Source organism: Saccopteryx leptura, chromosome 5 (genome assembly GCF_036850995.1).
Source record: "Saccopteryx leptura isolate mSacLep1 chromosome 5, mSacLep1_pri_phased_curated, whole genome shotgun sequence".
Classification (NCBI taxonomy): Eukaryota; Metazoa; Chordata; class Mammalia; order Chiroptera; family Emballonuridae; genus Saccopteryx; species Saccopteryx leptura.
The window spans coordinates 82956119-82981405 of record NC_089507.1 but is presented as its reverse complement, the minus strand read 5'-3'; positions in this window follow the sequence as shown (position 1 = coordinate 82981405).

Here is a 25287-nt window from a genome sequence, read left to right as displayed (position 1 = left end):
TGATAAGGTTAATGAAAAGCAATTGTTCATATAAGCTACATTTTAATGTGATTTACATCTCAGTTAAAGCCAAGAGATGAAAACCTTGACTCCTCGTCATTTTAAAGAAAACCCTATTGATCCATATAGTTGATAAAAAGTTGAGCAGGAATTACATTATGCTAGAACCTTCAAGGTGTATAGTAATTTAACAAATCTTTGTTGATGCACTTGCTCATGCTTTTTGCAAAGTAATTTGTAGCTTCATTTACTATGAAAACCTATCTAAAATAGAAGGAGTGAAATCGATCTCTCTGTGCACACTTGTGTTGACCCAAATTCCCTAGGATCCTGTATCTGGCCAGTCCGTGAGTCCACATGCCCTCAGCCTAGTTAGACCTGGCAAGCTGAGAGCATGTTTTTTTCATATAGGTCATGGCTACAAACACTCAGGGTAGTATGGCCCACTCCAGTTTCACCATTCCTTGACACATATTCACCATTGACGTATAAGAGGCAGTATGACTACTAGTGGACAGAGTATGAAGGAAAAAGAACTAATCGGGAATCAGGGAGCCATTGTCCTTGTTCTAATTCAACCCTTATTAGTTCCCTGACTTCAGGCAAGTCTCTTCAAATCTCTATCTTTATTTTCTTATTTATAAATGTGGGTAATGACAGTTTATCATACCAGGTTGATTTTCCATAAAATGATATGTGAAAGCACTTTGTAAACAAGGAAATATTATATACATGTCAGAAATCACATGTAATTAGTAATCTGAATTTAACACCGTTAATCACAGGATGTCAACTAATTAGCCTATCCCCACATAGTTACATTAACTGATTTTTCAAAAGAGGTCAATGAAACAAAGATCCTGGTTTCCTTGAGTTGTTTACCCAGCAATGCCATGGTTCGGTGTTTATCCTGCAGATATATTCATTGCAACAGTATTCATTGTTTATTTATATCAAAATTTTTTCATTCTACTGTTGATTTATCATTTAGGTGGTTTCAGTTTTAGGCTGTTATTACAAATAGCACTACTGTGAACATTCTTTTACACATTTTTGATGAATATATAAACACATTCTGGGGTGGTATATCTAGGAGTGAAATTACTAGATCATAGGGTGTGTATCTGAAGATGCAGTAGCTAATTCCTGTGGCAGCCGTAGAAATGGGTTGCTCAGTTGTCTTGCTGTGGGACGTAGCACTGACTGCCAGCCTCAGCAGCTGCCCTTCTGATTCACCCCTGTGGTGGCCCCAGGGCCAGGCTTCCCCCAAACTGCTCCCAGACAAAGACTGAGCACAAAACAAGTACTACAGCAAGCCCATTTCTGTAGGACATGGGATTTGTTTAATGGACAACTTTGGTTCGAGAATTCTCGATCTTCTTGGCTGAAAGTTTCTTAAACCTGTGCTGCAGTTTGCGACTCTTCCCCAACCCTCCTTCCTTCCTCCATCTTTTCACAGTGGTTTTAAGGCACTCCCTGCTTACTCATGCTCCCTACCTTTATCCTTCCCCAGACTTTCCCCACATGAACTATTACCAAAATTGTGCAGCACATCAAAAAATATATTTTATGCTAATCGGACAAAAAAAAGGTAAATTTTGATTCATTCACTCTGAATAGCTATTATTATTGTATGGGTGGTTGCCATTTTTTTGAAGGTCTGGAAAAGAGGTCAGTACCCTTGACAAAATAGTCAAATATTGCATGTTTTAAAATTTTTTATTGCATATCAGCTGAAAACTGCTGATCTATTGTGATGTACCTGTTTAGATATTTTGCCTAGTTTTCTATCAGTTCTGCCTTTTTCTTTATAAGTTATAGGACTTCTTCTTATAGTCTGAAGATGAGTAATTTTTCAGGTGTATGTACTGAAAATATGTTCTCCCACTCTTTGAGTTGCCTTTCCATTCTTTTAACGTTGACTTATTGAACAGAAGTTATAACTACAAACATGAATATGGACAAATCTCACAAACATAATGTTGAACAACAAAAAAAATGTTAGACATAAAATTATATGTGCTATATAGTTCAGTTTTGTTTAAGTTATAAGCAAGAAAAATCTAATCTACAGTGTTAGAAGGCAGGATAGTGGCTATCCTTGAGCTGGGGGATTCCAGTAAACAAATGGAGGAGGGCTCAAAAGGAATATTTCTTTGGAGCTGGAATGTTCTGTCTCTTGGTGCTGGTTTTATGGGTGTGTTCTTGTAAAATTCATCAATTTGGACCGCAATGATTTATGCAAATTTTTTGTGTGTATGTATGCTATACTTTAAATTTTTCAATAAATAAGGAATTATATTTAGTTCAAGAAATAAAAAATGCACTTAATATATTATTATTATTTTTTTAAAAAAAATTTTATTTTTAATCGGGCGACATCAATAAATCAGGATACATATATTCAAAGATAACAACTCCAGGTTATCTTGTCGTTCACTTATGTTGCATACCCATCACCCAAAGTCAGATTGTCCTCTGTCACTTTCTATCTAGTTTTCTTTGTGCCTCTCCCCCTCCCCCTTTCCCTCTCCCTCTCCCCCCTCCCCCCCATAACCACCACACTCTTATCAATGTCTCTTAGTCTCACTTTTATGTCCCACCTACGTATGGAATAATGCAGTTACTGTTTTTTTCTGATTTACATATTTCACTTCGTATAATGTTATCAAGATCCCACCATTTTGCTGTAAATGATCCGATGTCATCATTTCTATGGCTGAGTAGTATTCCATAGTGTATATGTGCCACATCTTCTTTATCCAGTCATCTATTGATGGGCTTTTTGGTTGTTTCCATGTCCTGGCCACTGTGAACAATGCTGCAATGAACATGGGGCTGCATGTGTCTTTACGTATCAATGTTTCTGAGTTTTGGGGGTATATACCCAGTAGAGGGATTGCTGGGTCATAAGGTAAATCTATTTTCAGTTTTTTGAGGAACCACCATACTTTCTTCCATAATGGTTGTACTACTTTACATTCCCACCAACAGTGTATGAGGGTTCCTTTTTCTCCACAGCCTCTCCAACATTTGCTATTACCTGTCTTGTTTATAATAACTAATTTAACAGGTGTGAGGTGGTATCTCATTGCAGTTTTGATTTGCATTTCTCTAATAACTAAAGAAGATGAGCATCTTTTCATATATCTGTTGGCCATTTGTATTTCTTCCTGGGAGAAGTGTCTGTTCATGTCCTCTTCCCATTTTTTTATTGGATTGTTTGTTTGTTTGTTGTTGAGTTTTATGAGTTCTTTGTATATTTTGGATATTAGGCCCTTATCTGAGCTGCTGTTTGAAATATCATTTCCCATTTAGTTGGCTGTCTGTTTATTTTGTTATCAGTTTCTCTTGCTGAGCAAAAACTTCTTAGTCTGATGTAGTCCCATTCATTAATTTTTGCCTTCACTTCTCTTGCCTTTGGAGTCAAATTCATAAAATGTTCTTTAAAACCTAGGTCCATGAGTTTAGTACCTATGTCTTCTTCTATGTACTTAATTGTTTCAGATCTTATGTTTAGATCTTTGATCCATTTTGAGTTAATTTTAGTACAGGGGGACAGACTATAATCCAGTTTCATTCTTTTGCATGTGGCTTTCCAGTTTTCCCAGCACCATTTATTGAAGAGGCTTTCTTTTCTCCATTGTGTGTTCTTGGCCCCTTTATCAAAAATTATTTGACTATATATATGTGGTTTTATTTCTGGGTTTTCTATTGTGTTCCATTGGTCTGAGTGTCTATTTTTCTGCCAATACTATGCTGTTTTGATTGTCGTGGCCCTATAATATAGTTTGAAGTCAGGTATTGTAATGCCCCCAGCTTCATTCTTTTTCTTTAGGATTGCTTTGGCTATTCAGGGTTTTTTACAGTTCCATATAAATCTGATGATTTTTTGCTCCATTTCTTTAAAAAATGACATTGGAATTTTGATGGGAATTGCATTAAATTTGTATATTGCTTTGGGTAATATGGCCATCTTGATTATATTTATTCTTCCTAACCAAAAACAAGGTATATTCTTCCATCTCATTATATCTTTTTCGATTTCCCTTAACAATGGTTTATAGTTTTCATTATATAAGTCCTTTACATTCTTTGTTATGTTTATTCCTAAGTATTTTATTTTTTTGTTGCAATCGTGAAGGGGATTATTCTTTTGAGTTAGTTCTCAATTGTTTCTTTTTGGCATATAGAAAGGCTATTGACTTCTGTATGTTAATTTTGTATCCTGTGACCTTACTGTATTGGCTTATTGTTTCTAGTAGTCTTTTTGTGGATTCTTTGGGGTTTTCGATGTATAGGATCATATCATCTGCAAAAAGTGATACCTTTACTTCTTCTTTTCCGATATGGATGCCTTTTATTTCTTTGTCTTGTCTGATTGCTCTGGTTAGAACCTCTAGTACCACATTAAATAAGAGTGGAGAGAGTGGACAACCCTGTCTTGTTCCTGATTTAAGGGGGAAAGCCTTCAGTTTAGTGCCATTTATTATAATGTTAGCTGATGGTTTATCATATATGGCCTTTATCATGTTGAGATATTTTCCTTCTATACCCATTTTGTTGAGAGTCTTAAACATAAAATTGTGTTGTATTTTATCAAAAGCCTTTTCTGCATCTATTGATGAGATCATGTGATTTTTGTTCTTTGTTTTGTTGATATGGTGTATTACGTTAACCGTTTTACGTGTGTTGAACCATCCTTGAGATTCTGGGATGAATCCCACTTGGTCATGATGTATTATTTTTTTTATATGTTGTTGTATTCGATTTGCTAGTATTTTGTTTAGTATTTTAGCATCTGTATTCATTAGAGATATTGGTCTGTAGTTTTCTTTTTTTGTGCCATCCTTGCCTGGTTTTGGTATGAGGGTTATGTTGGCCTCATAAAATGTGTTTGGAAGTATTGCTTCTTCTTGAATTTTTTGGAAGACTTTCAGTAGAATAGGAACCAAGTCTTCTTTGAATGTTTGATAAAATTTGCTGGTATAGCTGTCTTGGCCTGGAGTTTTATTTTTGGGGAGGTTTTTAATGTTTTTTTCTATTTCCTCTCTACTCATAGGTCTGTTTAGGCTTTCTGCTTCATCTTGACTCAGTCTAGGAAGGTTGTATTGTTCTAGAAATTTATCCATTTCTTCTAGGTTGTTGAATTTAGGGGCATAAATTTTTTCATACTATTCTACAATAATTCTTTGTATATCTACGGTGTCCAAGGTGATTTCTCCTCTTTCATTTTGGATTTTGTTTATATGAGTTCTTTCTCTTTTTTCCTTGGTAAGTCTTGCCAAGGGTTTGTCAATTTTGTTGAACTTTTCAAAGAACCAGCTCCTTGTTCTATTAATTTTTTCTATAGTTTTTCTGTTCTCTATTTCATTTATTTCTGCTCTAATTTTTATTATCTCCTTTCTTTGGCTGGTTTTGGGATGTCTTTGTTCTTCTTTTTCTAGTTCCTTAAGGTGTGAAGTTAAGTGGTTCACTTGGGCTCTCTCTTGTTTGTTCATATAGGCCTGAAGTGACATGAACTTCCCTCTTATCACTGCTTTTGCTGCATCCCAAAGATTCTGATATGTCGTATTGTCATTTTCATTAGTCTGTATATATCTTTTGATCTCTGCACTTATTTCTTCTGTGACCCATTCATTTTTTAAAAGTACGTTGTTTAGTTTCCACATTTTTGTGGGAGTTTTTTCCTCTTTTTTGCAGTTGAATTCTAGTTTCAAGGCTTTATGATCAGAAAATATGCTTGGTACAACTTCGATTTTTCTGAATTTGCTGATGTTGTTTTTGTGGCCCAACATATGGTCAATTCTTGAGAATGATCCATGTACACTGGAGAAAAATGTATACTCAGTCACTTTGGGATGAAATGTCCTGTAGATGTCTATCATATCCAGGTGCTCTAGTGTTTCGTTTAAGGCCACTATATCTTTGTTGATTCTCTGTTTGGATGACCGATCTAGAGTCGTCAGCGGTGTATTGAGGTCTTCAAGTATGATTGTATTTTTGTCAGTTTTTGTTTTAAGGTCAATAAGTAGCTGTCTTATATATTTTGGTGCTCCTTGGTTTGGTGCATATATATTAAGAATTGTTATGTCTTCTTGATTCAGTGTCCCCTTAGCCATTATGAAATGCCCATTTTTGTCTCTGAGTACTTTTGCTATCTTGTAGTCAGCATTATCAGATATGAGTATTGCTACGCCTGCATTTTTTTGGATGTTATTTGCTTGGAGTATTTTTTTCCAGTCTTTCACTTTGAATTTGTTTTTATCCTTGTTACTTAGATGAGTTTCCTGTAGGCAGCATACAGTTGGATTTTCTTTTTTATTCCATTCTGCTACTCTGTGCCTTTTTATTGGTGAGTTTAATCCGTTTACATTTAGTGTAATTATTGACACTTGTGAGTTCCCTATTGCCATTTTATAGATTGCTTTCTGTTAGTTTTGTGTCTTGTTTGATCCTTCTCTTTCGTTTTTCTATTTTTTGTTTTTTATTGGTTGTATTCCATACATCTTTCATCTGTTGCTATCTTTTTTATCTCATGTGCTTCTGTGGTGGTTTTTTCAGTGGTGGTTACCTTTAAGTAATGAAAAGGGTTCCTACTCTGTTCATTATTGCACACTATTTTGTGAGTACTTTTGCCCTCCATCGTCCTTTGCTACTGTTAATCTTCATCCTCTCCCCCCCCTTTCTTTTTGCTGTTGTCACAGTTTAAATTTGGTTTTATTGTGTTCTTCTTGGAGCTTTTACTTGTGGCTTTGTTTTGTTTTTTTTTTTTTTGTTCTTTGTCTCTGATTGGAGAACCCCTTTAGTAATTCCTGGAGTAGGGGTTTTCTAATGATAAATTCCCTCATCTTTTCTGTATCTGTGAATGTTTTTATTTCTCCTTCATATTTGAAGGATAGCTTAGATGGGTATAGTATTCGTGGCTGAAAGTTCCTCTCTTTCAGGACTTTAAATATTGGGGTCCACTCTCTTCTAGCTTGTAGAGTTTCTGCTGAGAAATCTGATGATAATCAAATGGGCCTTCCTTTATATGTTGTATTCTTCTTTTCCCTGGCTGCCTTGAGAATTTTTTCTTTGCTGTTGGTTTGTGCCAATTTCATTATGATATGCCTTGGAGTAGGTTTGTTGGGGTTAAGAAAACTCAGAGTTCTGTTTGCTTCTTGAATTTGAGGCTTTAGTTCTTTCCACAGGCTTGGGAAGTTCTCATCTATTATTTGTTTGAGTATGTTCTCCATTCCATTTTCTCTCTCTTCTCCCTCTGATATACCTATTATTCTTATGTTATTCTTTTTGATGGAGTCAGATAATTCTTGTAGGGCTATCTCATTTTTTTTAATTTTTGAGTCTCTTTCTTCTTCTCTCTGCTGTGCCTCAAGTTGCTTGTCTTCTATTTCACTAATCCTCTCTTCTATCTGGCCTGTTCTATTAGCTAAGCTTGTTACCTCGTTTTTCAGCTCGTGAATTGAGTTTTTCATCTCTGTTTGATTTGTTTTTATAGTTTCAATTTCCTTGGAAATATATTCTTTGTGTTCATTGAGTTGTTTTCTGAGCTCCCTAAATTGCCTTTCTGTGTTTTCTTGTATATCTCGGAGGATTTTTAGGATTTCTATCTTAAATTCTCTGTCATTTAGCTCCAAGGTTTCCAATATATTAAATTTTTTCTCCATAGATTTTTTTCTCATCTAGCTGTGTTACCTCTCTTTCTTTTGTATCCATGATATTCAATTTTCTCTTCCTTAATGGCATCTGAGGGTGGTATTGTTGATAGTATTAATGAGATTTAATAAAGAATAAAAAGTTTAAAAAAATTAAAAAATCAAAAAGAGATTTAAAAAAAAATTAATAATGAAATAAAGAAAAATAAAATAAAAATTTAAAAAAAAAGAAATTATTCCCCCCCTCCTTTTTTCCTCTCCTCTCCCCTCTTTCTTGAGACTAAATAGAACAAACAATGCCTGTAATGGAGGGCCTTTAATGGAGAAGTAATAAAGGGGCAAAAAAAAGGGTGGGTATGGACCCACAAAAAGCAAATAAGAAAAAAATTTGGGTCAAGAATAAAATGATTTGCTTTTAGATGTTGCTGACTAAGAGTTATGATGAGAGGAATAAGAGGGAAACAGAAAAATGGGGGGACAAATTAAAAAATTACTATTGTATTTAGTGGAACAAGAACTAGATAAAATGGAGAGCCAGGGATGGGAGCACTGCTAGTGTGTTAAAAAGGTGAAGTAAAAATCCCCCAAAATGCCACAAACATAAGTTTGAGTCCCAGATAAGATATTGTTCGTTATTGAGGTTTGAATGAGAGGAGACGTAAAGGAGAAAGGAAGAAACTAATCTAGAGGGAGAAAAGAAAGAGAGAGAGAGAAAAAAAAGAGGGAACCACTAAAAGAAGAAAAAAGAAAAAAGAGGAGAGAGAGAGTTAAGGGTTTTGGAGTGCAACCCTCATAGAGAGAAAGGAAGAGGAAAGAAAAGATAATGGGAGATGTAACACTTATGGGTAGTGTAGTTCAAGAAGAGGAGAGAATAAGACCAGCAGAGAGTTAAACGACCAAATTGGAGGAAGAAAAAAAAATATCAAGAATGAAGATAAGAGAAACAAACGAACAAATATAATAAAATGGGATATGTTATAAAGTCTGCAGATTATTCTTGATTTTGAGAGGCTATCTTCTTGCTTTTTCCTTTCTTTCCTCTTCCTGGTCGGTGACTCTGTACCCCAGGTTCTGTCCCTTTGGCACGCTCAGGTAGAGGTTTGCAGTTGATAAGTCTCTATGGCGATGTCATGTATTGTGCTTTAGTCTCGTTGGCAGTCGAGGCTCATTAGCATTTATATGCTGCACCAGTGAGAGAGTCCATGTTCCTGGAGCCCTTCTCCTAGTCTTTCCTTCCTCAATTAGTAGCCTGATAATCCAGCTATGGGGTTGCTGCTGCCTCTGCCTGGATAGTAAGAGGCTCAAAGAGCTGGCAACTCCCCACTGTATTCCCACTCAGCACAGGGCTCAGGGTGAGGCTCAGTCAGTCGGAGCTGCTAGCATAATCAGGCGGGGCTTCCACCCACTCAAAGACCTCTGGCTCTGCCACTCTGTGGGATAACATGGGCACGCACTGCCGAGGCACTTGGAGTAATCTCTTGCCCACTATCTGCGCACGCAGACCAGGATATCAGGCCAGCAGTCTCACACTCTGAGTTAAATCCCCACCCGCACAGAAAAGTTCCAGCGTTGGAAATGGCTCTCGCTTGGTCCCTGTGCGCGGCTTTTTCAAGGCACTGGGGCGGCCCGAGATTCCACTTTTGGCCCACACAAAGGCCCCTGACTCTGCTCCTCTGTGGGATAACACGGGCGCACACTGCCGAGGCACTCAGAGGAATCTCTCGCTCACTATCTGAGCATGCAGACCAGGATATCAGGCCAGCCGCCTCACCCTCTGAGTGAAACCCCCACCTGCACGGAAAAGTTCTAGCGTTGGAATTAATTCTCGCTCTCTCCCCGTGCACAGCTTTGCCAGGGTGCTGGGGCGGCCCGAGATTCTGCTTTGGCCCACACAGAGGCTTCTGACTCTGCCCCTCTGTGGGATAACACCTGCGCCCACTCTTGAGGTGCTCGGAGGAATCTCTTGCCCACTCTCCATGCACGCCGACCAGGATATCTGGCCGGCCGCCTCACCCTCTGAGTGAAACCCCTCCCGCATGGAAAAGTTCCAGCGTTGGAATTGGCTCTCTCTCCCTCCTCGTGCGCGGCTTTCCCAGGGTGCTGGGGCGGCCCGGAGATTCCGCTTTTGGCCCACACAAATGCCTCTGACTCTGCCTTTCTGTGGGACAACACGGGCACCCACTCCCGAGGCTTTGGAAGGAATCTCTCGCCCACTATCTGCGCATGCCGACCAGGAGATCGGGTAAAATGGCTGCCCCACTTGTCTTTCTTTGTCTGGGTTTGGCGCAAGTGTTAGCTTGTGTTGCCCGGGTTGCCACAGGAACAGTTTTTCCTCGGCGTGGATCTCCGTGCCACAGCCTGGTTCGGCAGTTTGTGCCGTGGCCTGGATCTATTCACCCCCTTTGCCCACCTTAGTTTCTATATTCTCAGTTCCCAGTGAAAGCTGCCCTGTTTAGGTTAGTGAGGAAGGCGGAGCATTTCTTACTCCCTATTTCCTTCGGGGTTTGATTATATATTTAGCCAATTTTTCGCTAGACCATACCTTCGGGTGTATTGCGAAACATCTGGAGGCTCCAAGGATAGGTTTTTCTGTTTCTGGTTGAAGATCTTGTTGAGTTTTGGGGGAGATTTATCGGTATCGCTTCCTACCGCGCCATTACTCTCTTAATATATTATTGAGTGAAATAGAAATATCACCAGAGTAACATGCAAATAGCATTATTCTATTTATTTATCAAAAATTATATATGTATATGAATAACCAGAATGAAATGCACTAAACTGCTCATGTTGACCTTAGCCTTGGGAGTTTTCAAATTTTCATTTAATGACAATTCTTACCACATTAAACCCAACCAGAAAGTCTCTAATTGGAGCTCTCATAACATGACAAGGGCAACAACATGCATTTATTCAGAGTCAAATAAAATAATTTTTGAAAGAATACTTTTTACTTGAGGAAATACAAAATACTGTAAAAAGAAAGAAACCGCCTAACCAGTCAGTGGCGCAGTGGATAGAGCGTCGAACTGGGATACAGAGGACCTGGGTTCGAGACCCCGAGGTCGCCGACTTGAGTGCAGGCTCATCTGGTTTGAGCAAAAGCCCACCAGCTTTAACCCAAGGTCGCTGGCTCCAGCGGGGGGTTACTCGGTCTGCTGAAGGCCCGCGGTCAAGGCACATATGAGAAAGCAATCAATGAACAACTAAGGTGTTGCAACGTGCAATGAAAAACTAATGATTGATGCTTCTCATCTCTCTCCGTTCCTGTCTGTCCCTGTCTATCCCACTCTCTGACTCACTCTCTGTCTCTGTAAAAAATAAATAAATTTAAGAAAAAAAGAAAAAAACCCTTTTTCAAGTTGATCTGCCATTGTAGTAAGTGATCCTTTTGAAAAACAAATGTTCCTAAAGATCTAGGTACTCTTAGGATGAGAAAAAATTCTATCAGGAAGGTGAACAAATTCTTCCTCTAGACACGTTCTCCATGAGGTAAAGGTTACATTTACATTAGTAGGGAAACATGAGTGTTTTCCATCTTCCACTTTCAGTTTTCAGGTCTTACTTTACATTTCATTGCTTAACAAGCTCCCCCTGTTCCACGAAATACTACTGTAGCATGCCAGTGGGTGTGATCTCTGCTTCTTTAGACTGCACAGTTCTTACACATTCTCTATGACATAAGGACAAAGATAATGCTAGCCTAGCCTTGTAAAATGAGCTTGGAGTCTTCCCTCCTCTTGAATTCATTGGTGTTAGTTCTTAGAACGTTTGGTAAAGTTCACCTGTGAAACCATCCAGTCCAGAACTTTAGTTTGTTGGGAGTTTGTTTTTTGGTTTTTTTTTTTATTTCACTAGATGTAATCTGTGTATTCAGATTTCTGACTCTTCTTAATTCACTTTTTGGAAGACTGTATGTTTCTAGGAATCCATTTCATATAGATTATCCAATTTGTTGGCATATAGGTGTTTACAATATTTTCTTACAATCCTTTGTATTTCTATGTCAGCTGTTACTACTCCTTAATTCCTAAATTTTTTATTTGGGTTTTCTCTCTTTTCTTGATGAGTCTTAAATATTTGTCAATCTTTTTTATCTTTTTAAAAAAAAACAGTTATTAGTTTCATTGATTTTTTAATATTATTAGACTCTTTTATTTATTTGTTATAATTAATATTTTCTTTCTTCTACTCACTTTGAGCTTTGTTGTTTTTCTTCAAGTTCCGTTAAGTGTAAAGTTAAGTTGTTTATTTTGGATCTTTGTTATTTCTTGTGTTAGACCTATCATGTTATGAATTTCCCTCTTAGGACTGTTTTTGCTGTGTCCCATAGCTTTTGGGTTGTTGTGTTCTCATTTTCATTTGTTTTGTAGTATCTCTTGATTTCTTTCTTGACCTCACTAATATCTCATTTATTGTTTAGTAACATATTATTTAACCTCCAGGTCCTTGTGTGTTTTTCAGTTTCTTTCTTGTGTTGCATTTTTAGTATTACACCTTTATTGTCAGAGAAGATGTTTGATATGATTTCTTCTTAAATGTATTGAGACTTGTTTTGTGTCCTAACATATGGTCTATCTTAGAGGATGTTCCATGTGCACTTGAAAAGAATGCATCTTCTACTGCTTTGGGGTGAAATGCTCTGAAGATATCAATTAAACCTATCTGATCTAGTGTGTTATTTAAGGCCACTGTTTCCTTGTTGATTTCTGTCTGAAAGATCAATTTATTAATGTCACTGGAATGTTAAAATCCCCTACTTTGACTGTATTACTATCAATCTCTCCCTTTATGTCTATCAAAATTTGCATTACTTATTGAGGTGCTCCTATGTTGGATGCATAAATGCTTACAAGGTTATATCTTCTCATTGAATTGCTCCTTTTATCATAATGTAGTGTCTTTCTTTTCCTCTCACTATAGTAAGCCTTTGTTTTTAAAGTCCATTTTGCCAGATACAAGTATTGTTACTCCACCTTTTTTTTCCCTTCCATTTTCATGAAATATCTTTTTGATCCTTTTACTTTGAGGCTCTGTGAATATTTCATTCTGAGGTGGACCTCTTGTAGGCAGTATGTATATGAGTCTTGTTTTCTTTTTTTTTTTTTAATGTTCTTTACATTGACATGGTTTTTTAAATTTTATTTTATTTTTTTTACAGAGACAGAGAGAGAGTCAGAGAGAGGGATAGATAGGGACAGACAGACAGGAACAGAGAGAGATGAGAAGCATCAATCACTATTTTTTTGTTGTGACACCTTAGTTGTTCATTGATTGCTTTCTCATATGTGCCTTGACCATGGGGCTACAGCAGATCGAGTAACCCCTTGCTTAAGCCAGCGAACTTGGGTCCAAGCTGATGAGTTTTGTTCAAACCAGATGAGCCCATGCTCAAACTGGCAACCTTGGGGTCTTGAACCTGGGTCCTCTGCATTCCAGTTCAACACTCTATCCACTGCGCCACCACCTGGTCAGGCTTGTTTTCTTATTTATTCAGCTACCCTATATCTTTTGATTAGAACATTTAAGGCATTTACAGTTAAAGTTATGTGATAGATGTGTATTCATTGCCATTTTATTCTTTAACTATCTTCCTCTGGTTTCTTCATCTTCAAACTATCCTTTTTTTCTGCTCTGATTGTTTTCTTCTACCTCATCTCCCAGATTGCTGGTCAACACTATGCTTCATTCAACCTATGTTTCTTTCTTCCATTGTATTCTTCATATCAGATATTGTAGTCTTCATTTCTGACTTGTCTTTTTTTTTTTATGTGTCTAGGTCCTATTTTATGTTACTGAACATCCTTATAACTTATAACCAGTACTTTGAATTCAAGTTCTGATAAATTGTTTGCCTCCCTTTAGCTTTATTTTTCTAGAGCTCTCTCTTCTTCTTTCATTTTTGGGGGTTCTTTTTTGTCTCCCCATTTTTCCCCTCTTTGTGTTTGTTTCTATGTATTCAATAGATCTGTTATGACTCCCAGTCTTAGTGGGTGACCTTATGTAGTAGGTGTCTTGTGTGGTCCAATAGTATAATCAACTTGATCACCTGAGTTGGGTGCTCCAGAAATATCCCTTATGTGGGTTATGTAGGTCTTCCATTTATAATTGGGTCTTGATTGCTATTGGCTCATTCATGTGTGGGAGTGCTAGTCATGCTGGCTGATTGTGAGATTCAACTTCGACTACAGTGTGCAAGCTTTTATGCAGGTGCTGATCACATAAAGCAAAATTTGCCTCAGCAGGGTTTGGTGCCTGCAGAGATCTCCCTTTGGATACGCCATTTGCAAAGCTTATTGGATCCTCCTGTGAAGTTGTGCGAAACTGACCACTGGCTCTGTTGGTTCTGCAGCCCAGAGGCTGGTTCTAGTAGATCTCCTGTGAGAGGTGTGAGTCAAGTTCACAGGAAAGTGAGGGAAATGGCCCCTATCTCAATGCCACACAACTCAGTCACTGATATCCCCTGAGTCTTCCCAAACCTCTACATCCTAGCCAAAGAAACTGACTCCTCAACTAAACCTAATCTCCACAGTTTGGGGTGAGAGGAAGCCCAGAGAGTGGGTTATTGCTTTCTCCAGGTCGATGCCACATAAAGGGTACTACTCCTCCCAAGAAAGATAGCGTCTGTAGTATGGGAGTAGGATTCAGCACAGAGATCCTGGTGGCTGTCCCTTAAGTTCTCTCCTCAAAGCCACAAACCCCAGGCTCTCCTCACACTTCTCTAGTCTGCTCCATTCTCCCTCTGCTGGAGCCCAGGATGAGTGGCTATAAATAATATTTCATGCATTGGCCCTTTAAGGGTACACATGTCTGTAAAGTATTTTTCCTGCCGAGGAAGAAAGAAGGGCGTAGCCACAAAGTGTCGAACAGCAAAAGCTTTATTTAATAGAGTGCTTCCTGGAGGAGGTTCTCTGGTCCACGAGACTGGGGCCAGAGAAGTCGCGAGGATTTTTCCGCTTGGGGGTAATTTATAGCGTCTGTAGGGTGAAGGAGAGTTGATATGACGTGGCAAAATTTCATTGGCTGACAGACAGTAGTTCTTTTTCTTTTTTCTTTTTCTTTTTTCTGAAGCTAGAAACGGGGAGAGACAGTCAGACAGGCTCCCGCATGCGCCCGACCAGGATCCACCCGGCACACCCACCAGGGGGCGATGCTCTGCCCCTCCAGGGCATCGCTCTGTTGCGACCAGAGCCACTCTAGCACCTGGGGCAGAGGCCAAGGAGCCATCCCCAGCGCCCAGGGCCATCTTTGCTCCAATGGAGCCTTGGCTGTGGGAGGGGAAGAGAGAGACAGAGAGGAAGGATAGGGGGAGGGGTGGAGAAACAGATGGGCGCTTCTCCTGTGTGTCCTGGCCAGGAATCGAACCCGGGACTTTTGCACGCCAGGCCGATGCTCTACCACTGAGCCAACTGGCCAGGGCCAGTAGTTCTTTTTCAAAGGGCTCCTGGGAAGTTTCTTTTGGCATGCATGGGTGTGGGAGGTTCCAGCCAAAGTTCCAGGCCTGGTTCCTCACGTGACCTTCCCCCATTGCCAACCGACCTCACATTCCAACCTTTTATGTTTGATAGGGGCACCACTGTTTGTCTGGCTACTTCCTGCTGGTTAGGGGCGTCGTGGGGAGGGAAGGTCAGAAAGTGGTGGTTTTGAGGGGAGTCATGAGGAACATCTGTTTGACCGTAACTCGAGAAACTTTGCGGATGCGGCCTTGTAACAATTTTTTAAAAAAAGAGGAGTAAATATGAGTAATATGCTGATAATTAGAAGAGGACCGAGGATAGGGGCAGCCCAGGTGAAGATGGGTGGCTGCCACCAGGAGTTAAGTGGGTTGTAGGAGAAGTCCTTGTGCAGTTTCTCTTGCAGATGGTGGAGGACCCTGATGCTTTCTTTCATTGGGCCAGTATCACTGAACAGCATTGCTCCCTGCTTTAGTTCCTGGTGGGAAGGACAGGAGCAACAGGGGGATCTGCAGGGCCCAACCTTTTAGTGAGCTAGAGATGGGTAAGGCCCAGTGGTTCCAACTGCCTGCAGTCCTGCATGGGGGCAAGCTTGAGGCAAGAGACATGGTACCAAGATGTTTACCCTAGGAGCTTGGCTGCAGTAGGAGTAGTCAATATTACCATATGGGGTCCCGTTCACCTGGGCGGTAGGGAACCAGGCTAGAGCTCCCTCAGAAGAACCCTGTCTCCTGGCTGGAGGGGGACTGCTGGGTGTGCTTCATCTGGACCCTCTATGGGAGGAAGGGTTCAGTTCATGTGTTCTCTGAGAAGATGATGGAGTAAACAGAAAGGGGAGGTAGGTGGCAAGAGGAGGGGGGTTTGACTAAGAGAGCAAAATTTGAAATCCAGTGTCGAAAAAAAGCCTATTAGATTGAGGAAAGAAAGAATCTGAAGGAGTGTGAAAAAGGAGATTTCGTCCAAACTGCATGTCAGGAGTGGTGTGCAAAGGAGAAAAGAAGGGGTCTCATCCACTCCCATAATCGAGAACTGTGAGGGAACTAGAGGTCCAGAGTGTGTAGAACAAAACAGAGAAGGTAGCCCCCGTGTCCACAAGAAATGAGATGGATTAACCCGCTATTTGCAGCATTACCATGGGCTCAGTGAGGGTAATGGGGGTCTCTGAGTCTGGGCCACGTCAGTCGTCTATGAGGTTGAGGAGTTCAAGCTATGGACCCGCCTGGCTGGCTTGACCTCCCATTTGGGTGGCTTGTCCTCCATGTGGAGGCGCTGAGAAAGAAGAGCCTGTTGCCCAAAGGGGGCAATCGCTCTACCAGTGACCGGGCTGCTTGCAGTTAGGGCAGAGCCTAGTGGGCAGCCATGAGCAGGGGTACTGCTGGGCCCAGTGACCCTCCTTGCCACATTTAAAGCAAGCTTCTGGTGGGGTTCATCTTTGCAGCCTGGACTTGGGTCAGGCACCTCTTATGCCTTGCCCCTGTTGCTCTGCTGGCCTCATGGTTGCCACAGGAGTCTGGGTTTGGAGCATTACCTTCTGCTACATGTGGGCCGGGTGAACAGTCTTGGCCTTTTTTCTACTAGCCACGACCATTAAAAACTTTAAATGCCATGTTCATGAGGTCTCAGATAGAGTTTTGGAGGTTGATAATAAGAAGAGGGGGGCTCCTGGGGAGCCTGGCACCCAGATCCATCCAGAAACACCAGAGCCGGAGGCAGGACAGGGCCAGGCCTTCCTGCAAGAAGACCAGGGCTGGGCCGTGGGGTCAGGAGCCCTGCAAACTCACGTGAGAGCCAATGGCCGGTGGGGGAGGGCCTAATAGGGGAGGGGCTTAAAAACAGAGTGGAGAAGGGAGGGGCTCTTGGCCAGCAGGGGAGGGGACTTTCTGGAGGGAAGAGACCCAAGTGGAAGAGGTCTGCAGAGGGACCAGAGAGGGGTCCCGAGAGAGGGGCACCCCCAGGGGTCAGGCAGGAGGGGGAGAGAATTGGGGTTCAAGCAGGAGAAAAGGTCAGAAGTGGAGGGTTTAGGTGAGGTTTCTTTGGCCAAAAAGGGCCTGCATGTAGAGCAGGCAGCACAGAGATTAGGACAGGAGCACAACTATTAGAAGCCCTGAATGTAAGGGATCTTCAAGCATTTCCCAGTTCCTTGGCAATAGTTAAATTGCTGAGGGTATTAAAATTGAAAGTCCCTTCTGGAGGCCACCTGGTTTGACTATCCAGTATTGTGGCCCAGCCATCATAGAGAAGAAGATCAGTTTCTTCTCCTTTAGAGAGAGAGAGAGATTTCGGATAAAGCACTTAAGGATTGTTTTTGGATCAAGTTTAGATTCCTGTGCCTCCCATGGCTGCCCTCAGTCCTCAGAGTGATCAGAGATAAGAATTGGTGTCCTACAACTCAAGCTCTGGCCACCAGATGGTTAGGTAGAGTGGGTGTGTCCAGAATGTCTCCACGGGCACACATGCACTTGGAACAGATAAGAGGTCCCTAATGCAGCTGCGATTAAGAACAGGGAGTCTCGGCAGAAAGAACTGAGGGGAGGCTGGAGGCAGGGGACTTACCGCACCACGTGCCTAAGTAGGTGGGAGGTCGGAGATCTTGGTTCTTCCTCAGAATGGAGTGGGAGAGAAGTGGTCCCTTGCGGACTTCAAATTCCTCCCAGGTTTTGGCACCAAATGTAAGGTATTTTCCCTACCGAGGAAGAAAGAAGGGCGTAGCAACAAAGTGTGGAACAGCAAAACAGCTAAAGCTTTATTTAGTAGAGCGCTTCCTGGACGAGGTTCTCTGGTCCATGAGACGGGAGCCAGAGAAGTCACGCAGATTTTTCCACTTGGGGATAATTTATAGCGTCTGTAGGGTGGTCGGGTTAATATGATGTGGCGAAATTTCATTGACTGACAGACAGTCGTTCTTTTTCAAAGGGCTCCTGGGAAGTTTCTTTTGGCGCACATGGGTGTGGGCGATTCCAGCCAAAGTTCCTGGGCCTGGTTCCTCACATGACCTTCCGCCATTGCCAACCGACCTCATATTGTCTAGTGGGCCCCCATATCTCCCTAATGGACAGAAATCCTGCTGTTTTTTCATAGCCAGATGTTATATCAGTGCCTCTTCCTGGCTCTAGTGTTCTGGTCTGGGCAATCCAGTTTAGGATTTAGACCCGACACTTTTTAGGGGGACCCAGCCCCCACAGCTGATACATTTCCTCTGGCATTTCAGCCATTGCCCATGGGATACAGAGTCATCCTGCCAGTCTCAACAGGGCTTCTTCTGTAAATTCTTGTTTTTAAGACTTCTCTTCAGCTAGCCTTCAGTTGGTTATTCAGGTTGATTGTTCTATAACTTAGTTGTAATTCCAGTTTGGTCCAGGAAGGAGGTGAGTGTCGAGTCTACCTACTCCACTGCCATCTTGGATTTCTTTTTTTTTTTTTTCTGCTTTTTAATTGCTAATGTTGATGTCATATAAACTTAGTTTAAAAACCAATCTAATTCTCATTGTCATTTCTGGGCATATAACATGTATTGAGTTACTCTCCAACCACAAAAGATCTCATGCAATTATCTATCATTTCTTTGATGATACACAAAGATCTGGGTAACTAAAGCAATAGCAGCACAGATAGTTCTTTCTAACAAGCACTCTTAAGTTCAAATTTCTGATTGTAAATGTATGTTAAGTCATTTCCTAGAACCCATTTTTCTTTCGTTTATCATATAAATTTATTTAATCATCATTTTGCATTTCTGTATTACTATTTTGTTATTCACACTCTTGTTTTAAGCAAATTCAAATTCTTGTTAAGTTATTGATGAATAAATATATAAAACAAAAGGCATATAGATAGACATGATAAGTTGGATGTGGGGACAACCAAAAAAAATGGATGTTAAATTTTAACTTTCTTAGCTTCTTTTAAAACACTGGCCTAAGGAATTAAAAATTATATGATAAATAACTCTACAAACTCCCCCCCAAAAGTGTGATCATCTGAAATAAGAACACACCCACAATTTAGAGCTTGAAGATAACCCTTTTCTGGAGACAAGATAAAAAACCACCCTGTGTCTTTAACAAAAACTACATTAAATTAATACATCTAATTTTAAACATCTCATATAAATATTTGTCATAAAATAAGTATATACGTTTTCTCGGTTCTAATGTTTATAAGACCCTTGGATATTATAGGCAAAAAATGTATACATATATATGTATAGTCAATTATATTGCAAAATTTATAGATCAATAACTAAAAAAGTCAAAGAACCTCACTTTTTCTTTACCCACTCTGAAAATATGTAACCAAACTTTGGTTTTGATTGATGTTGTTTTTCCATGATAGTATGTTATCCAGGTTCTGAGTCTATCTCATAATCTTCCACCTTAGCCTATTCAACACTTTAGGCTTAAAAATGCCTTTTCTACCATTCCCCCATGCAAGTGATAAGTATCTGCTTCTGTTGTATTTTGCTTGAAGCTTTGCTTCAGGAAAAATACTCTTGTATCTCTCCTTTTATCTAATTCACCCTAGGAAGTGTCCAGATAGCTTGATTGGGTTATAGGAAACAAATCCCATGCTGTTTTAACTGAATACATTTTACTGTTGGGCCTTATTGTTGGAAAAGAGCCTTACTTGACATTTGATATTAATCATAAACACTGTAGAAACAGCTCAGGGAGCTGGAATTGTCATCTGCGACCGATCAAGTCACACTAGACACAACCCACTGCTCAGTGTTGCTTTAACTTATGCTGAGATGTCACACCTGTCAGCCAACTCACACATCTTTCCAAGGATTTTCTAGGTTTAGTTTTCTCCCTGTCTATAAATGCAACATATGTTAGCAACATGCATTGACAGGTTTCAGCAGTATTTTTCCCTTAGTTGAACTGTTAGTTCACTTGTCTAACACAGGAATTTCTCTTTAATCTTTAAAAACAATCAGGACCACAATCAGAGCTAAGAGAGAAGAGCAAAACAAACTTACAGCCTGTCCACCAAGATTTTCCAAGAGTTGCCTAGCTATTTATATATACTGCCTATCATTCCCCCATCTCTCCAGCAAGTGGAATAGTGAAGAAACATACCTGGACTTTATAAATATAGACAATTGGAAGACATTAATACAGATAAAATAGTTGTTGAGAGTTCATTTAAAATTGTCTAGTTAATTGGGGCTGGTAAATTTTATGGTTTATACTGTCAACACATGGTCATTGGCACAGATTCAACACCAATAGGAATTTCCAATTTGGGGTGCAGTAAAGAAGAAAACTTTATTCAGTGCAGTGATACAGCGTGGCTGTGAAAATAACATTGCTGCAGAACAGCTCAATAGTTCTCTAGCTCGCTGTGAGGCTGCCCTGGAGCCAGGTCCTTTTGCAACTAGCAGCTCTGCTCTACTCTGCTCTGAGATGGTCTGCTTTGCTCCACTCCACTCCAGTGACACACCCTCCCTGTTTCAACTCTAGCTGGAGAAACAGATTCTTCAGTCTTGGGTGGAAAATGCACTGCACTCTCCAATCAGTTGGAGCTGGTTTATTTGGACAGAAGTGCCCGTCCTCGGTCCCTGATTGGTTCATAATCATGCAAATGAGAGTGCCATATCCCTGCAGTCTGATTACTCCCAAGGCACTGTCCTAATTAGTCAGAATAGAGCTGCTGTGACTGGTCAGAGCTGCTTAGTTCTGATTGAATGGGAAAAGTCTCAATCGTATTGGCTGAAATAAGATTCCAGAAAATCTTTATAAAGGCTGGCGCAGCTGGCAAGAAACCAGTTCAGAGACAGGCATTTCAATTCAGAGGCCAGTAGTTTAGCTGCAGGAGCAGCCAGTTTACTGCCAAGACTTCTCTGCAAAGTGTCGTTTGCATGAGAGGCCCCATGAAGAAATGGCTGCTAAGCTCAACTTTCCTTATTTGAGCCCAGTTATCCACCAAGAATCTCTCCCAGCAAGTATTTTATTTTCTTTCTCCTTAAGATTCATAATACATAGTCTAGTTGGTGATTCTCACATTATGTATGGAATATGCCCAAGAAGCAAGAAAGGTTGAGTGGTGAGAAGAAGCAGCATAAAGCTAAGGACATGATGGAGCTTGGAGATGCTCCCCAAGAGTCCTTTTCCCAATTATTAAAGCCATGTCAGGAAATACAAACAATGGTGGATAGAACTGTGCTTAAGTATAAAAATAGAAGAGGAGTGTTTGAGAGATTGGTATTGACCAAAATTGTGAGAATAAAGTGAAAGAAATTTGGGGTTGGGTAAAACTAGGTTCTCAAGTATTTAAAGCCAAGAACACTGAACACAAAGCTAAGGATTCTTCTTAACTGAGTCCTAAGGCACCCTTTGAAGCAGTTTCCTAAAACTATCTAGATTATATAAGTCAGCGATTTTCAATGAGTGTGCCAGAAGAATTTTTAAAACATGCAATACCTAACTAAATATTTAGTCAAGGCCACTGACCTCTTTCCTTTAGTTTGTCAAATAAAAATATGAAAACAGCCAACAAAACAATAGCTGTTCGGTGTGAAGGCCTTGTGTTAAACCATAACTATATAAGTCATATAATAAAATTGCATATTATTGGTCATGTAGCATAATAAGTTTGCATCTGATTGTTTAATTCTTGATACTCGAAATCCTTATGTTGAAGTATAGGTACCTGATTTTTTAAAAAGTCATTTAGCAACAAAAAGGGTAGGTAGTTAATATTATCATATTTTTTAAAGCAATCATAATTATACCTATTTTTTGTCAGATCAGCAAAAAAATACAATATAGTTGTTGGTATGCCACAGAATTTTAGTGACTAGCTTATGTGTACCATGACATAAAAGAAGTTGAAAATCACTCATATAAAATGCTCAAAACAATTACACTCAGAAAAAACAAATGGAGATAAATTATTCAGGACTCCAGAAAGAATACTGTCCAAGAAGAATAATTTTTATTTTATATAGAAGATTATAAGCTCTTTGCTAAAGAGGCATTTCTCTATTTGTGAGAAAATGAGACTATGTTTAGGGTTTGGAGATGCCAAGGTTTGTAAGCCTGCAGAGTACTCGAGTTCTGCAGTCCTGGCTATGACCATGGCCCAATGAGAATGAGATTCAAGACCTTTGGCCATGAGGATTTGTGTTGGGCTTCCTCCTACAGCTGCATCAATTCACACTTCTATTTCAAAACACCACTAATCATGAACAAGGTCTTTTGAGATCCCACCTGTGTTAAATTAAGAGCAGGAGAAAGATTTAAAATGTTTCTCTCCAACTCAAGCAAGCCAGAAATGTTTACTTCATTACTAATATCATTTCATGTGTTGGCGTGTGGGAGATTTATTCACACAGTAGAAAGTAAAGAGTTTTTTTTTCTTTTCATAAATAATTAAATTTAAAAAGATAAGGTTGATAAAAAGCAATTGGTCATATAAGTTACATTTTTATGTGATTTACCATTCATCAAGGGATGAAAGTTTGACTCATCATCATTTTAAAGAAAACCCTTTATTGATCTATGTAATTGACAAAAAAAAGTGAACAGGAATGATTTTATTCTGGGCCCTTCAAGGTATATAATAACTTAGTAAATTGTTGATGCACTTGCTTCATGTTGTTTGCAAAGAAACTTGTAGCCTCACCTACTATGAAAACCTATCTAAACTAGAAGTGAGGTTGATCTCTTGGTGAACAGTCATGTTGACCCAAATTCCCCAGGATCCTGTATCTGGCAAGCCCCCGAGTCCACATATCCTCAGCCTGGGCAGACGTGGCAAGCTGAGAGCATGTTTTTTTCATATAGGTCATGGCTACAAATCCTCAGGGATAGTGTGGCCCACTCCAATTTCACCGTTACCTTGACACACATTCACCATCGCAGTATGAGAGGCAGCATGACTGCTGGTGACTAGGAGACCACCTGGTATGAAGGAAAAAGAACTGAATTTGAAATAAAGGGGCAAGGGTCCTTGTTCCAGTTAAAACCCTTATTAACTCAAATCCCTGTCCTCATTTTTTCACTTACAAATATGGGCAATGATAATTTACCCTAACAGGTTGATTTTCAATAAAATGCTATGCGAAAGTACTTTGCAAACAAGGAAATAATACATACATGTGAGAAATTGCATGTTAATTAGTAAACAAAATTTCATATTTTCTGATCACAGGATGTCAACTATTTAGCCTATTCCCACATAGTTAATTAACATATTTTCTAAAAGAGGCCAATTAAACAAAAACCATTTTCTCCTTGCTCAAAAGTGCTTCAGTGGAATGTTTCCTCTTCTAACATGATTGTATTGAGACTACAGTGTACAACTGAGTTGTGTAATACAGTTGAAATTTTGTATCAACATTAATGAAGTCATAGACACATATTTCTCAAGGCCTGGTGAGTGGAATGAGTAATAACAAAGGTAAATGCTGCTTTGTTGACAATGTCAGATTTCAGAGGCCTCTTTCAACCACATATAGTTGTAGACAAGAAATCTCAAATAAAGAACCTTCATCTCACCTTCTTTTGGAAGATAAATGAGCAATAATGATAGAGAAGGTTCAAATACAACCTTGTTTGGAGCTGAAGTGGAGAGAATCCCAGTCAAGTAGTCAGAAAACCAGCTCTCTGGACTCAGCTGTGCTAAAAGTTGAGAGGTAGGGAGATTGCAAATTAGTGCAGCCACTATGGAAAACATTATAGAGATTCCTAAAAAAAACCCAAAATATAATTACCATACAACCGAGCAATTCCACTTATAGCTATTTATCTGAAGAAAACAAAAACACTAATTTGAAAAGATATGTGTACCCCTGTGTTTATTGCAGCATTATTTACAATAGCCAAGATATGGAAGCAACCTAGGTGTCCATCAACAGATACTTGGATAAAGAAGAGGTATTGCATATATGCAATGAAAGATTACTCAGCCATAAAAATGAATGCAATTTTACCATTTCAACCTGGATGAACCTAGAGGATATTATGTTAAGTGAAATAAGTCAGACAGAGAAAGAAAAATACCATGTGATTTCACTTATAAGTGGAATCTAAAAAACAAAACAAACAAAACAAAACAGAAAAAAACTCATAGATACAAAGAACAAATTGATAGTTGTCAAAAGGGAGAGGGGTGAGGTAGAAAAGGGGAAAGGGATTAAGAACTAAAAACTTCCAGTTATAAGTCACAGGGATATAATGCTCCCCATAGAGCATAAAGTCAATTATATCACAATAACTATATATGGTGGCAGACAGTTACTAGGCCAATTGTGGTGATCACATTGTAAGATATACAAATATTCAATCACTGACATGTATGTTGTGTCATACACCTGAAACAAATATGATGTGGTATGTCAATTACAATTAAAATAAGTTTTAAAATAAAATAAAAGCACACGTTAGATCAACATGCACCTAAATTCTGTGGAATCTGTGTTTCTATTGAATGAAGAAAAGAGGGGAATTAGAGTTCAATTTTTCTTAACATTTCGTGTGTCATGAGTCTCTTTAAATCACGACCACAATATGAGGATGTAATAATACAATCTTTACTTTATTATTCAGTCACCTTATTATTCACCTTATTATTAGATACACTGAAGCTTAGAGTATCTAAATAACATAAAATAAAACCTGCACCCAAGATCAGGGAATTCAAGGACCCCATAGATGATCTATAGAAGACTTCAGGTTAAGAGTCTCTGAATTAAAACATATAATCTTTCTACCTGTGTGTTCTTTTTCTAAAATAAAGGGCACATGTTTTATTTGGGTCACACACAAAACCATGGCCTGATGTGGCCCATTTTCTTTTAATAGAAAATAGAGAATACATAACAACTAATATATAACACTACTACCCAGTGAGGTAATAGCACACCAGTATCTTTGCAAATAATGCTAAAGTTTTTAACTAATAAAAATGAATTCACTTTGTTCTGATGACATCCAGAAAAGCTGCTGCCAATAAGTACTGAATTTGCCCACAGGCCAGTGTCTTCCTAAATGCAAACTAGATTGGATGATTTTGTCAGGGGCCATGAACTTTTATCATTTGAGTTCTCCCCTGTAGAGAGCACAACTTTTCAAAATTCAAATCAATATCAGTCAAATGTTAGAATAAATACATTTTGAGACATCAAGTTCTCCAAAGATGTTGTTTCTAAGCACTACTTTTTTTTATGAGAT